The 16,332-nt window shown below is 50.0% G+C and overlaps 2 pseudogenes; one reads left to right on the top strand and one right to left on the bottom strand.

The window, feature by feature from the left end:
• Window positions 1-3,484: 3,484 nt before the first annotated feature.
• Window positions 3,485-3,603, bottom strand: LOC146025357 (5S ribosomal RNA; annotated as a pseudogene).
• A 2,146-nt stretch (window positions 3,604-5,749) lies between these two features.
• On the top strand, window positions 5,750-5,868 carry LOC146025356 (5S ribosomal RNA; annotated as a pseudogene).
• The last annotated feature ends 10,464 nt before the right edge of the window (window positions 5,869-16,332 follow it).

Here is a 16,332-nt window from a genome sequence, read left to right as displayed (position 1 = left end):
AGGGGTAACTCCTGATAGTATATCTGAGTTGAGAGCCAGCCTAAGTGCTGTTATCATGTAGCCTTACAGTAAGACAATTATATCCAGTGTAGGACTTCCGGCATCAGAGAAGCCGTGACGAGGCCTGGAAGCTTATCATATCTTCTGCAAAAATATGTAACTAAGATCTCTGAATGACCCTCTATTATGTTGGTTTTTCATATCTTATCACTAATGCCCTTTGGTGTGCTGAGCACACCTGGGGGGGGGGTGGGGGGCATTACTAGTTTCATTGAGCAGCTCTCACCACTGTTTTAGCTAACAGGGAGGGCAGAAATGGTGGCCAACTGTAACAGGCATGGCTGCACCATCCCAAGTGAGGCAGGGAGCCCACAGACAGAAGGCCTTGTGCCTCAAAGACACCCCCCCATATTAAATGCCACAGGTGAAATCAAACCTAGTAACCAGGGCACCAGCAGGTGGTGCTGTAGTATCACCACTGCCAGCATGGAAATCCCCAGCCCTGACACTGTCTACATGTGGCTGTGATACAGGACAGGGTAATTTGTGCAAGAGGGAGCAGATAAGGTACACAGACAGAAAAAGCAAGCTGTACAGGGAGGAATGAGAGAGAATGTGAGCAATTGAGAATAACTTATCTGCTTCTGCTTCCAGATTTATCTGTTCTGCTTCCAGACTGATCCAGACTCAAAGAGGAAGTCCTTGAGGAGACACTAGATTGGCCAACCTGGGCATGCAGTGTGTGGTAGAACCACAAGTCCCAGCATGGGCTCTATAACAGGACAAGCCAGCACTGGTCATTCCACCACACCTGAGGAACAGAGAAGGTCAGCCATAAGCTCTGCCTCAGCGACCACAGGGGGAGGGCTGCACCCCGACATCCTGGCCACTTACCCCACTGCTCTGCACAGGGCCTATGGCACCGCCACCTGCAGGATAGACGCCAGTGCCCCCACCAGCGATATTATACCAGCACCTGCCCCCCTTATTAGTATCATACCCTCCACCCCGCTATTCGGCCGCTCTATACTCACATCAACTACTGTTACTGATCCAAGATCCGCCATCGCTTTCGTTTTATAGTCCCCGCCTAACACGTTCCCCGCTCATTGGCTGAGGCAACTGCCACTCACCGGCATCTCGCGGCTAATTGGCTGCTCTCTTCCAGAAGCGCTTCTCAGGCCGAGCAGCGCAAGGTATGCCGGGAGTTGTAGTTCTGGGGAAGGGAAGCAGCGTGGAGAGAGACTGAGCGCACAGGCAAGGGACCAGGCCCTTCCTATCCACTTGCCTATATATACCCCTCTCTAAGCTACCTCCCCAATGCTACCTGATTGGCAGATCTAACTGCCACTCACCTGAGATTTCCTATGGCCTTATCCTATCTTTCAATAGCTTTATTTAACAATCACAAATTCACAGGCTCTTAAATACACTCGAGCCTATGCGGCCCTTGTTCTATATAAACATCTTTTACTTCACAGTAAATTTTAATGGGCTTCGTATTCAAATGTTTGGTGATAAGTTTTACGCCTTTTAATAGTCGTCTAAAATTGGTCAATTTCTCGTCATTTTTTTCACCTGGGTGTCGGGTGGTGATAAAAGTGTTTTTTTTTTTTTTTTGAATGAATGGCTTATTTAATGAGATTTCCTTTTTTTTATAAGGGGTTAAGGATAAACTTTAAAAATAATAAAATGCAATAGAGCAGGGGTTCTCAAACCTGGTCCTCGGGACCCCACACAGCTCACATTTTCCAGGTCACCCGGCAGGTGCACAGGTGCACTCATTACTCATTGACACAATGTAAAAGATCCACAGGTGCAGCTAATTATCTTACTTGTGATTCTGTGAGGAGACCTGGAGAACATGCTCCGTGTGGGGTCCTGAGGACCGAGTTTGAGAACAGGTGTAATAGAGTATAGACACACATCCCCCCCCATAGAGTATAGGCACACCTCCCACATAGAGTATAGGCACACATCCCCACATAGAGTATAGGCACACCTCCCACATAGAGTATAGACACACATCCCCCCCATAGAGTATAGGCACACCTCCCACATAGAGTATAGGCACACATCCCACATAGAGTATAGGTACACCTCCCACATAGAGTATAGACACACATCCCCCCATAGAGTATAGGCACACCTCCCACATAGAGTATAGGCACACATCCCCACATAGAGTATAGGCACACCTCCCACATAGAGTATAGACACACATCCCCCCGTAGAGTATAGGCACACCTCCCACATAGAGTATAGGTACACCTCCCACATAGAGTATAGGCACACCTCCCACATAGAGTATAGACACACATCCCACATAGAGTATAGACACACATCCCACATAGAGTGTAGGCACACCTCCCACATAGAGTATAGGCACACCTCCCACATAGAGTATAGACACACATCCCCCCGTAGAGTATAGGCACACCTCCCACATAGAGTATAGACACACATCCCCCCCATAGAGTATAGGCACACCTCCCACATAGAGTATAGGCACACCTCCCCCATAGAGTATAGGCACACCTCCCACATAGAGTATAGACACACCTCCCCCATAGAGTATAGGCACACCTCCCACATAGAGTATAGGCACACCTCCCACATAGAGTATAGACACACCTCCCACATAGAGTATAGGCACACATCCCCCCCATAGAGTATAGGCACACCTCCCACATAGAGTGTAAGCGCACCTCCCACATAGAGTATAGACACACATCCCCCCCATAGAGTATAGGCACACCTCCCACATAGAGTGTAAGCACACCGGCAAAACGCGTATGGGTCATTGGGTCGACCACTGAAGTTCAACAGGGCTTAGGTCGACACTTGGAAAAGATCAACATGGTAAGAAGGGGGTTGAAGATCCGCACAGACTTGTAATCTGTGTAGTGATTTTGATACCAACTTAATGAACTACTATACTTGATAAATTCTGGTAGTTACTTGGTTGGCGGTGCGCCCAGCGTTTAGAATCAATGGTAAACACTGGGGGTTTTTTTGTCAGAAAGAGAGTCCGACAAAAGAAAGAAAAAAACGCTTTTTGGGCGCACTCATTTGTTAAAGATGTAGTATGATATTATTAAAACATAGCTTTTATTTAGACTTTATTTAAAATAAATGGCACAAAAGTAGTTTGATGTTTTAAAATGTAGTGTGATCCTTGGACTGGTTTGGTTCCAGGGAAATTAGTAATTTAGTCACACATTTAATTTGTCATTCAAGCACTGATGTTATCAGAGGTATGATTACCAATGATTATAGGCAGTGAAATGATTCGATTCCCCTAAGTATGAACAGTATTGTGCTTAATAGCATAAGGTAATACACCTAGTATTGATGGTATGGGGAAAAAGAAAAAAAGATGTCACAGCCTCTATATATGTTAATAACTTCTTTAATAGACACTCTCTCTGGCAGTCATGTTACAGGCGTTTGTTTAATACGGCGGCTTATACCCCTAATTTTAATATTGCCACACCTGGGCTTCCCCAGGGGTCTCCCACCTGAGTACTGTCCTGGCCCTCCACTGCTTGGCTTCCAAGTTCGGGGAGGGTTTGGGCAGACCAGTGGGGTATGGTGGCAGTATATTGGGGTTGGTATCTGATCACAAATAGCCTGTTGGGCTGCAAAGGGAGGTGGCTCAGCAGGCGCAGCACATGAGTCACACTGTCACTGAAGAAAAATTATTATATATATCTATGTTAAATTTATGGTGGTTGTGCTGATAATAATGAAAAAAGAGGGGAGTTAGTTACTGAGTGCTATAACTGCTGGGGAGTAGAAAAAATCAGAAAAGAGCAACATTGTGTGTTTACACAGACATTAGTTAGTAACAAACTTATCACTGAATAATACTCTTCTGAAGGAGACAGTCAGCATCAGAAATGGTGGCACAATTAGTAATTAACAATTAGGTTGTCATCAAGTATTTAAGCAGCTGATGAGAGATAGTAGCGTCAAGCAGACATTAATCAATTCCTGTATTTCACTGGATACATTAGATCTCCATGGGATACAAGGTAACAAGGTAACTGTGTCTGATCACTCATCTATAATGATTGCAAGTTGCTTTTTGTAGCGATGTACAAGATGTGATGACAAACACTCTGTGCACGATATGAGGATTGCTGATCTCAATCTGATTGGGGTTACAGATAGTACAAAACCCAGTTTAGTCAAGAAAAAGGGGGCTCATGAATAATTGGTAAAGCACATCTCCAAGGGGAGATGATCACAGTTTGGACAGGTATAACGGGCACATCTCCAAGGGGAGATGATCACAATTTGGACCGGTATAGCTGACAATACAGGGAGCGCTAACCGACTGCTTGCTGCAGTAGCGGTGCGCTTATCTGACCTGATGCCGCTGCCTGAGTTAGCGGCTTGACGGAGATAGGGATCCTGGGTGGTCGCGTTGGCTGGCGGCGAAGTTGTGAGCAGAGACCGGCCGGATACTCTGCGCCGGAGCTGGGCGCGTGGAAGTCTGGATACCTGATCTCTCGCTGTCTGAGCCGGAGCTCCCTGGGGAGTGTGTCAGCGGCGGCGTGTGAACGCTGAGAGTTGCTGCCGGTATTGGGTTGACGGTCAGAGAGGTGAGAGGCTGGACATCGGGGCTGTGGACACGTGTTTCGCCTATAGGGCTTCTTCCTGCAGTGCCATGGCACTGCAGGAAGAAGCCCTATAGGCGAAACACGTGTCCACAGCCCCGATGTCCAGCCTCTCACCTCTCTGACCGTCAACCCAATACCGGCAGCAACTCTCAGCGTTCACACGCCGCCGCTGACACACTCCCCAGGGAGCTCCGGCTCAGACAGCGAGAGATCAGGTATCCAGACTTCCACGCGCCCAGCTCCGGCGCAGAGTATCCGGCCGGTCTCTGCTCACAACTTCGCCGCCAGCCAACGCGACCACCCAGGATCCCTATCTCCGTCAAGCCGCTAACTCAGGCAGCGGCATCAGGTCAGATAAGCGCACCGCTACTGCAGCAAGCAGTCGGTTAGCGCTCCCTGTATTGTCAGCTATACCGGTCCAAATTGTGATCATCTCCCCTTGGAGATGTGCCCGTTATACCTGTCCAAACTGTGATCATCTCCCCTTGGAGATGTGCTTTACCAATTATTCATGAGCCCCCTTTTTCTTGACTAAACTGGGTTTTGTACTATCTGTAACCCCAATCAGATTGAGATCAGCAATCCTCATATCGTGCACAGAGTGTTTGTCATCACATCTTGTACATCGCTACAAAAAGCAACTTGCAATCATTATAGATGAGTGATCAGACACAGTTACCTTGTTACCTTGTATCCCATGGAGATCTAATGTATCCAGTGAAATACAGGAATTGATTAATGTCTGCTTGACGCTACTATCTCTCATCAGCTGCTTAAATACTTGATGACAACCTAATTGTTAATTACTAATTGTGCCACCATTTCTGATGCTGACTGTCTCCTTCAGAAGAGTATTATTCAGTGATAAGTTTGTTACTAACTAATGTCTGTGTAAACACACAATGTTGCTCTTTTCTGATTTTTTCTACTCCCCAGCAGTTATAGCACTCAGTAACTAACTCCCCTCTTTTTTCATTATTATCAGCACAACCACCATAAATTTAACATAGATATATATAATAATTTTTCTTCAGTGACAGTGTGACTCATGTGCTGCGCCTGCTGAGCCACCTCCCTTTGCAGCCCAACAGGCTATTTGTGATCAGATACCAACCCCAATATACTGCCACCATACCCCACTGGTCTGCCCAAACCCTCCCCGAACTTGGAAGCCAAGCAGTGGAGGGCCAGGACAGTACTCAGGTGGGAGACCCCTGGGGAAGCCCAGGTGTGGCAATATTAAAATTAGGGGTATAAGCCGCCGTATTAAACAAACGCCTGTAACATGACTGCCAGAGAGAGTGTCTATTAAAGAAGTTATTAACATATATAGAGGCTGTGACATCTTTTTTCCTTTTCCCCATACCATCAATACTAGGTGTATTACCTGATGCTATTAAGTGTTCATATTTAGGGGAATCAAATCATTTCACTGCCTATAATCATTGGTAATCATACCTCTGATAACATCAGTGCTTGAATGACAAATTAAATGTGTGACTAAATTACTAATTTCCCTGGAACCAAACCAGTCCAAGGATCACACTACATTTTAAAACATCAAACTACTTTTGTGCCATTTATTTTAAATAAAGTCTAAATAAAAGCTATGTTTTAATATTATCATATTACATCTTTAACAAATGAGTGCGCCCAAAAAGCGTTTTTTTCTTTCTTTTGTCGGACTCTCTTTCTGACAAAAAAAACCCCAGTGTTCACAAAAGATCAACATGGTTAAGGTTGTCAGGGTCAAAAGGTCGACACTTGCATTAGGTCAACAATGGGAAGGTTGACCTTCTGACTTTTTTTGTCCCTAATGTTGACATACAGTAGTCGACATGGACACTGAAAAAGTGCCCTGCGTGTGCTCGCCATGCTTTGGGCTCGGCGCCTCGCTGCACTCAGCACACTAATATATTCTCCCTCCACGCCCTAGTGCACGGGTGTCAAACACAAGGCCCGCGGGCCAAATCCGGCCCGCCAGACCTCGTCATGTGGCCCGCGCGAGGAGATAGCACGCAGGGGCAGTGTGTCTAAAACAGGAGCGCTGCGGGCCGCGTCCACGTCTGCGGCCGCCTTACCTGTTCCTCCACTGTCGGCGGCCATGTTCCTGTAGGCACATATGTATGCGGCTACAGAAACATGGCTGCCGGCCTCCATGGCTACGTGGAGGAGGGTCCGGCCGCCTGTTCCCTCTGATGCCCGGCAGTGACAGACACTGGGTGGGGACGTCATGACGATGACGCCGCCCGCCCATGCGTCTGTAGAGAAGTAGGAGCAGGCAGGGAAGCTGGACCGGGAGTCGGGGACAGTGTGGACGCAGCAAGCAGTGAAGAAAAGCTGGAAGCCGCAGCAGCTGCAGGACAGACGGAGAAACAGTAAGTGAGGATGAGGATCACACTCACAATAAATATATATATATATCTGCTGTTTCCTGAGGTGTCCCCGTGTATAATAATAATAATGCCATGACACCACAGGCTGCTCCTCCTGTATAATCATTTATGTGTCATGGCATTACTTTTATCATATTATACAGGGGGAGCAGTCTGTGGTGTCATGGCATTATTATTATACAGGGGGAGCAGCCTGTGGTGTCATGGCATTCATTTTATATTATACAGGGGGAGCAGCCTGTGGTGTCATGGCATTATAATTATACAGGGGGACCTACAGATACAACCGGCCCTTTGAGGGTGACCAAACTGCTGATGCGGCCCCCGATGAATTTGAGTTTGACACCCCTGCCCTAGTGGATGGTAGGGCATGAAATACCGCCTGTCAGCACATCGGCTCAGAAAAACCGTGAAAAACCCATGTCGACACTTTAACTGTTGACATTCCCAATGTCGACCTAATGCTTGAGTCGACCTTTTCCATGTTGACCTAAGCCCTGTTGACCTTCAGTGGTTGAACCAATGCATGTCAAACTTAATAGTGTCGACCTAATGACTGTTTACAGGCAAACCCCCCCCCCCCCAACTCCTTCACACACAAGTCTCCCAAGTGTGTGTGAGACAGACGGATCACCCTGGTGGGTCAGCGGCTGCCGGCTCCCTGCACAGTGCAGCGGCTCCTCTTCTCTCCTGTGAGCGGTAGGCTCCGGTTCCCTGCACAGTGCAGCGGCTCCTCTTCTCTCCTGTGGGCGGTAGGCTCCGGCTCCATGCACAGTGCAGCGGCTCCTCTTCTCTCCTGTGGGCGGTAGGCTCCGGCTCCATGCACAGTGCAGCGGCTCCTCTTCGCTCCTGTGGGCCATAGGCTCTGGCTCCCTGCACAGTGCAGCGGCTCCTCTTCTCTCCTGTGGGCGGTAGGCACCGGCTCCCTGCACAGTGCAGCGGCTCCTCTTCTCTCCTGTGGGTGGTAGGCTCCGGTTCCCTGCACAGTGCAGCGGCTCCTCTTCTCTCCTGTGGGTGGTAGGCTCCGGTTCCCTGCACAGTGCAGCGGCTCCTCTTCTCTCCTGTGGGCGGTAGGCTCCGGCTCCATGTACAGTGCAGTGGCTTCTCTTCTCTCCTGTGGGCGGTAGGCTCTGGCTCCATGCACAGCGCAGCGGCTCCTCTTCTCTCCTGTGGGCGGTAGGCTCCGGCTCCCTGCACAGCGCAGTGGCTCCTCTTCTCTCCTGTGGGCGGTAGGCTCTGGCTCCCTGCACAGCGCAGCGGCTCCTCTTCTCTCCTGTGGGCGGTAGGCTCCAGCTCCATGTACAGCGCAGCGGCTTCTCTTCGCTCCTGTGGGCGGTAGGCACCGGTTCCCTGCACAGTGCAGCGGCTCCTCTTCTCTCCTGTGGGCGGTAGGCACCGGCTCCATGTACAGCGCAGCGGCTCCTCTTTTCTCCTGTGGGCGGTAGGCTCCGGCTCCATGTACAGCGCAGCAGCTCCTCTTTTATCCTGTGGGCGGTAGGCTCCGGCTCCATGTACAGCGCAGCGGCTCCTCTTTTCTCCTGTGGGCGGTAGGCTCCGGCTCCATGTACAGCGCAGCGGCTCCTCTTCTCTCCTGTGGGTGGTAGGCACCGGCTCCATGCACAGTGCAGCGGCTCCTCTTCTCTCCTGTGGGCGGTAGGCTCCGGTTACCCTGCACAGTGCAGCGGCTCCTCTTCTCTCCTGTGGGCAGTAGGCTCTGGCTCCATGCACAGTGCAGCGGCTTCTCTTCTCTCCTGTGGGCGGTAGGCTCCGGCTCCATGTACAGCGCAGCGGCTCCTCTTCTCTCCTGTGGGCGGTAGGCACCGGCTCCATGTACAGCGCAGCGGCTTCTCTTCGCTCCTGTGGGCGGTAGGCTCCGGTTCCCTGCACAGTGCAGCGGCTTCTCTTCTCTCCTGTGGGCGGTAGGCTCTGGCTCCATGCACAGTGCAGCGGCTCCTCTTCTCTCCTGTGGGCTGTAGGCTCCGGCTCCATGTACAGCGCACAGGCTTCTCTTCGCTCCTGTGGGCGGTAGGCTCCGGTTCCCTGCACAGTGCAGCGGCTCCTCTTCTCTCCTGTGGGCGGCAGGCTCTGGCTCCATGTACAGCACAGCGGCTTCTCTTCGCTCCTGTGGGCGGCAGGCTCTGGCTTCCTGCTCAGCGCAGCGGTTCGTCTTCTCTCCTGTGGGCAGCAGGCTCCATGCACTGCACAGCGCGGACAGTACTGTGCTGTGTAATGTGAATGACGGACACTGTGGGTGACATTCTATGCTTTGAGATAAATGCGCATGTTTTTTTAGCGCACCACATCGCCACTATTCGCCCTTTTTCAAATCGCACTTTTCAGTCAAAATTCGCATATTTAATGTGATGCGCTTTGGAGGCTGAAAAGTGCGAAGAGGTGCGATTTGCGGCGAAGTGGTGCGATTTTAAGTAACAAAAAAGTGCGAATTCTTCCGCCGGTCATGTGCGAGTTTTGGACCAACCGGAGTGCGATTTACAAAACTGTCTCCGCATGACTAAGAACCCCCCAACCTATTGGCCCACCTGTGTCCCCTCCATTATGCATCACACCCCCTATATAAAGGGGCATTGGCGCCATTTCACTCTTTGATAGGAAGTAAGGAGCATGGAGAGGAGCAGTGGCAGTGTGAGTACAGGAAGAGGTGTTGGTGGCAGAGTGAGGAGTGGCAGAGGGAGCAGTGGCAGTGTGAGGAGTGGCAGAGGAAGCAGTGGCAGAGGGAGCAGTGGCAGAGGGAGCAGTGGCAGAGGGAGCAGTGGCAGCAGCCAGCCAAGTGGGAGAGGCAGCAGTGTGGCAGGCAGCATGGCCACAGCAACGGCAGCCCCACACCAGGCCCTGGGCGTCCAGCCCCAGCAGGAGGAGGTGGAGGATCCGCTGGCATCCCCATCCTACAGCCAAGACCTTGACCATACCCCACACCAGCTGCAGGAGGGCCACATGTCAGAGGTGGAGGAAGATGGTGGTGAGGAGGAGGAAGACACTGGCATGGAGGAGGAGGGGTACATGGCTGGAGTTGAAAATGAGGAGGAGGAGGAGGAGGTGGAAGCTGGCCGCACCAAAAGTGGCCGGAAGGTCCGCTTTTCATATGAGGAAAATGCTGCACTTGTCCGGGCTATCATGTCAGTGTTTGACCGTTTGCTTGGCAAATCTCACCACAAGACCACTGCACAGCGCAAAAGGGCTATGTGGAAGGACATCACCCAGGCGGTGAACGCTGTCAGTCAGCACAAGCGCCTGGTCCGCAATGTAAAAAAGAGATTCAACGACATCAAAAGGCAGCTGAAAAGTAAAATGGCCATGGAGTTGGAGGAGGCCACCAAGACTGGAGGAGGAAGCCCCAAAACTGTGTGCTACAATTCGTATCAGGTGAAGCTGAAGCGCATCATACCCCCTGAGGTCCTGCCTGGAATGCACGTGGCGGATACCGATAGGCCGCAAACGCCATCCAGAGCTGGTAAGTGTGACCCCATGCAATCTTAAACATACATGCAAATGTTTTATAACTATAATGTTCACTTGTATTGTTATGCTAAGTAAAGTGCTGCTGTGGAACTACATAGCCCAGCAAGGTCATGCACCAGAAATTGCCTGCTCCTACTTTCAAATTGCTGATAATGCTGGGCCCTGTAGTTCCACAACTGCTCATATTGATCAACACTGTAACATTCTTTCTAGCAGCCTAACATGTATGTGGCCACAAACACAGAGCTGTACTGGTGGTTTAGCTGCCATGACTACATACCACAGATTATACAATAGTTGTCATGTGGCCACTAATTTAATAATAATTTAAACAAATAATAGTGTTGGAAAAAACATAAAAAAATATGTTGAGGAAATAATGCAGTCCTTATCCAAAGGAAGTATTGTCCATTACAGTCATTTCAATGCATGTGTTTTGGAAATGCATATCCATTGTAAGGTCCATAATGGCTGCCCATCTTTCCTTGTACAGGCCCGTTGCTGCAGAATCTGCGGAAGCAGGTAAATGATCCAAAAAAACGCCATTACACATACAGTACACACACCCATGTCACATCAACAATATCTCATACCACATTCAACTCCTGTTGCTACATTGCAACGGAAATGAATGTCAGCTGAGCTAGGCATGTGACATATTATTCATGTCAATGTTACATGCTGTATCAGGGTACATGTGTAAGTACATATGTGACAGTGCCCCTGTAACAGTGTGGTGCAAGATGGCGTACCTTAATCTGGAGCTGGTGACGGCGGCGGCTTCTGGATTCTTCGCGCTTCTGCTGGGGAACCTGTGGCAGGGAACGGCACAACCCAAGGGACCCACAAAAGACAACTCTACCACGATTAGCAGCGACAGTAATTTATTTACTAACACACGGATTGACCGCTGCAATATCTCAATGACAAATGACAAGAAGAAATACTCAATGAACAAACATCTACAGTAAAGCATACAATCAAACAATAATCATTCTATCTAGCAATCAATTTAAATGGCTCAGAAACCTCAATATAATCTATTGGCAAATGAATCAACATACACAGTCACGTGTCAACATAATGGTCCCACGTCGACATATATCCTCACTTTGAATTAGGACCTAACTTAGTGTGCATACTGACTACGAGCATGGCAGAGCAAATTAACAATCCCTTCAATAGGGTACAGGCGGGTTCCCGTTACCTAGGGCAACCCCCTGCTAGACATACAAAGAAGGCTGTAGATATAGGCTTGGCAGTGGTGGCAAATCTGGCATGCAGCCAGAGGGGTGTTGCAGGTGTCTCTGGGCTGCTAATGTCGCAGGGTGATCAGCACCCCAATAACAGTTGTCCCCTATGCAGTGGAGAGCCACTTCAATAGCTGGGTAAAGTGGACCAATGTGGGGTGCAGGCCAGCCTGGGGGTAGGGGTGCTCCTGTACCTTAACTCTCAGCTGCAGATGCCAGCTCCTGCTGGTCATGACTCTTCAGGGTCTCTCACTCCTCTCTGGGTCTCTCACTCCTCTCTGGGTCTCACTCTGCTGGCCAGTCACGCTGCCTGGCACCTATCAGCAGCACCTGATCTCCTCTTCAGTGCAGGACAGGGGAACAGCTTCTCCATTCACTGCACACACGCTGCTGGGTTTTCTACTTCTCTCTCTGCTGAGTATCACCCTGCTTCCAGCACGTCTTCTCACTCTCTGCACACTTCCTCCCTCTCACCTTGCTGCTGGGATCACCTCTGACCTCTCAGCTTCCTGTCACAAGTGCAGGGGAGCTGGGACACTAGCTGTCTGTTAACCCCTCACAGCCCTGCTGTTTCTATAAAAATGCAGTTCTTTCTCTGAGCAGCATTAGCTGCAATTGACCTTCTTTGAGGGCACAGGGACACCTCTGGGGTGGACTGCCACACACCTCCCTGCTGGAAATTTGCCTGTCCGCAGGCAACTTACCCGGACCAACAAGATCTTGACAAAGTCCTGTCAATGTCCATGACAACATTCAAACGCTAAATGAAAACAGGTGCGAACAATTATACATTCAATAACAACTATAAGCATCACTACCTTCCTGCCACCTGATATCTAATGTGGGCTCCCCAGGTCAACCATCCCCCTGCCACAGGACCCCCATCCCTCTGCGGTCCAGCTTCTCCAAGGCTGTCAATGGATGGTGCCCACTCTCACGATGTACGCATCTTTAGGCATGTCTCACCTCTCGATCTTGCCTCTTCGACCTCTGTATCGCCTGCTGGATTCTGAGGGCGAATTCCTCTCCTGAGATGGTCGTATATTCACCACTTGTTACCGGCTTCCCACCGATGAAACAGATCTTGGCTTTGTCTTCTCTCTCTGGTGCTTCTACTTTGGCCTTGGATTCATGCAGTGGCACCACTGGTTCTGCTTCTGGTGGCTCTACTGTCTGCGTCACAGCCATCTGAACCACGGTCTCGGGGCTTCTCTGCTGGTCTACCATTCTTGGCCCTAGGTTCGCCACCCGATAATCGGCATCATCCATTCTAGGCACGTACTCTCTGGTTGGCTCTGCAAGAGGCCTAGTCGCTGCTTGCTGCTTCTGGTGGACTACCTCACTCCACATGACCGGTTTCTCACTTGCCCTCGTGATCTCAGGTTCTGGTGGGTGGGGCATCTGTCCTGGTCGAGGAGGGTTGCTGTTCACTCTTTCTTTTTCTAGCTTGACCTCTCTCAGTTCAGCTGTACTTCCGGTGTATTGGTGGTATGGTGGAGGCTCATTCCGGTGCGGGTAGTGCCACTGTTGTTCTGGGGCATGTCTGTTGCGTAGCACCGGCGTTCCATTCGGCCCCGTCACTTTTGCGGCCTTGGTGCCTTTCTTCCCGCTTGTTAATTCGAATTCGACGGCTTCACCATCGCTCAGGCTCCGAAAGCAATTCTGGGGGTCTTCGTTCTGTATGGCGGTGTAATGGACATAGACGCTACGCCCATTGTCTGCACGTCTAATGTATCCATATCCGCGTGGCACATCAAACCACAGGACACGACCTGTGATCCTTCTTGGGCCGGTTCGCGGCCTATCAGTCATCTGCGTTACACCGGATGCTCTTGACGTGTTCTGGAACACTGCCGGTAGACCTCTTCTCCCATGCCATCTCACAGTCTGTGGGCATACATCGGCTCGGTCACTGTGTAGTCGTTCCGACCTCCATTGGCGATTCTGTTGCCATCTATGCCTTCTGCCACCTTCACGTCGCTGTCTTTCCTTTTCATCCTCCGCCCATTCCTGACGCATCTCACGGATCATCCTGGTCATTTCGGTCATCGCTTCGATGATGGTCCCAATCGAGTTCTGATTGGCTTGGGCTGGTGGAGTGGCGGTTCTTCGCATCTCCAGCGGTTCTATGTACTGCGATCGCCACATCTTGCCGTTCACAGGGGTCTTGTGCAATCCTGTTCGTAGACACCAAGTGTGACAGTGCCCCTGTACGGTGTGGTGCAAGATGGCGTACCTTAATCTGGAGCTGGTGACGGCGGCGGCTTCTGCTGGGGAACCTGTGGCAGGGAACGGCACAACCCAAGGGACCCACAAAAGACAACTCTACCACGATTAGCAGCGACAATAATTTATTTACTAACACACGGATTGACCGCTGCAATATCTCAATGACAAATGACAAGAAGAAATACTCAATGAACAAACATCTACAGTAAAGCATACAATCAAACAATAATCATTCTATCTAGCAATCAATTTAAATGGCTCAGAAACCTCAATATAATCTATTGGCAAATGAATCAACATACACAGTCACGTGTCAACATAATGGTCCCACGTCGACATATATCCTCACTTTGAATTAGGACCTAACTTAGTGTGCATACTGACTACGAGCATGGCAGAGCAAATTAACAATCCCTTCAATAGGGTACAGGCGGGTTCCCGTTACCTAGGGCAACCCCCTGCTAGACATACAAAGAAGGCTGTAGATATAGGCTTGGCAGTGGTGGCAAATCTGGCATGCAGCCAGAGGGGTGTTGCAGGTGTCTCTGGGCTGCTAATGTCGCAGGGTGATCAGCACCCCAATAACAGTTGTCCCCTATGCAGTGGAGAGCCACTTCAATAGCTGGGTAAAGTGGACCAATGTGGAGTGCAGGCCAGCCTGGGGGTAGGGGTGCTCCTGTACCTTAACTCTCAGCTGCAGATGCCAGCTCCTGCTGGTCATGACTCTTCAGGGTCTCTCACTCCTCTCTGGGTCTCTCACTCCTCTCTGGGTCTCACTCTGCTGGCCAGTCACGCTGCCTGGCACCTATCAGCAGCACCTGATCTCCTCTTCAGTGCAGGACAGGGGAACAGCTTCTCCATTCACTGCACACACGCTGCTGGGTTTTCTACTTCTCTCTCTGCTGAGTATCACCCTGCTTCCAGCACGTCTTCTCACTCTCTGCACACTTCCTCCCTCTCACCTTGCTGCTGGGATCACCTCTGACCTCTCAGCTTCCTGTCACAAGTGCAGGGGAGCTGGGACACTAGCTGTCTGTTAACCCCTCACAGCCCTGCTGTTTCTATAAAAATGCAGTTCTTTCTCTGAGCAGCATTAGCTGCAATTGACCTTCTTTGAGGGCACAGGGACACCTCTGGGGTGGACTGCCACACATAACACCCCTAGGTATGTGCGTCCAGCATCTCAAGCCCTATGTAAAACAGTATAGACGACAGTGTGGCCTATATAAGCATCAGTACTTACCTCTTCATCTGTATCCACAGGTGCTATACAACTAGGGACCAACCAAACAGATTCTTCAATTATGGTGCTAGACGAAATGGACATCATTCTTGATCCGGTCGAGACCTTTGCGGCAGAGGAAGAAATACAGACCTCGTCACAGAGTGATCTTCCCCCAAGTGGGGTGTCTCCCAACTAGGGTGACCAACTCATCCCTTTAATTCGGGACACATGTTAATTACACAGGTTCTGTGGCAGTTTAAAACCAGGTGAAGTGGAGTCTTGAGGTGTGGCAGTTTATATCCAGGTGAAAGCCAGCCACAGAACCTGTGTGATTAATATGTGTCCCGGATTAAAGGGATGAGTTGGTCACCCTACTCCCAACCCACCCCCACCCACCAACACACCCCATACAGCAGCTTCTGCTTCCCAAGTAGCTAACTCCTTGGTTAATTTCAAGGACAAACAGTTAGAATTCATGGCCTCCCAAAGCCTCCAAATAGGTAACATCCAGGGGTACATGCGTGACACCTTCCTTCAGTTGCGCAAAATTACACGTAGTGTACGGGTAGGTGTAGGCACTCATGTGCGCATTGCTAACAGCATTGACACCCGTTTTGCAGAACAAACTGCTGCTGTAAGGGAACAGAATAGGCATATTGGCAGCCTGGCGCAAAGTATAACAGCACTAACCCAATCATGCACAGCGCAGACTAATGCCTTACTAGCTATGCAGGCCCAAATACAGCAGCTGGAAGCCAATGTGGGAGGTGGCGCTGCATCAACCCTCAGCAGTGTATCCAGCACCCCAATAAGTGGCTCCCCCACTTCCCCACCCCGTCGGAGTGTTAGGACCCGTGGTGGCCTTGGTGCAGGGTCTAGAAGTGGTGTAGGGGTGCCTGATGCTAGGAGAAGGTAGCTCATATATATGTTTGTTAATTTTGTGTAATCCCAAACATCTTGTAACATGCCCCCACAGTTGTTATGTTTCACCTGCAAAAATGCAGATTGCGTCTGACAAAGTAGGCAGAAGTAAAAATGTCTAACCGCATACCATTGTGTTTGTGTATTTTTATAAAAACCAATTATTGTGTGAATTATAACATATTGTAATGGTATATGACAATGGG

The sequence above is a fragment of the Crinia signifera genome, chromosome 7 (genome assembly GCF_055691185.1).
Source record: "Crinia signifera chromosome 7, ASM5569118v1, whole genome shotgun sequence".
Lineage (NCBI taxonomy): Eukaryota > Metazoa > Chordata > Amphibia > Anura > Myobatrachidae > Crinia > Crinia signifera.
Note: the sequence above shows the minus strand (reverse complement) of the source record. Positions and strands in the feature narration are given on the sequence as shown.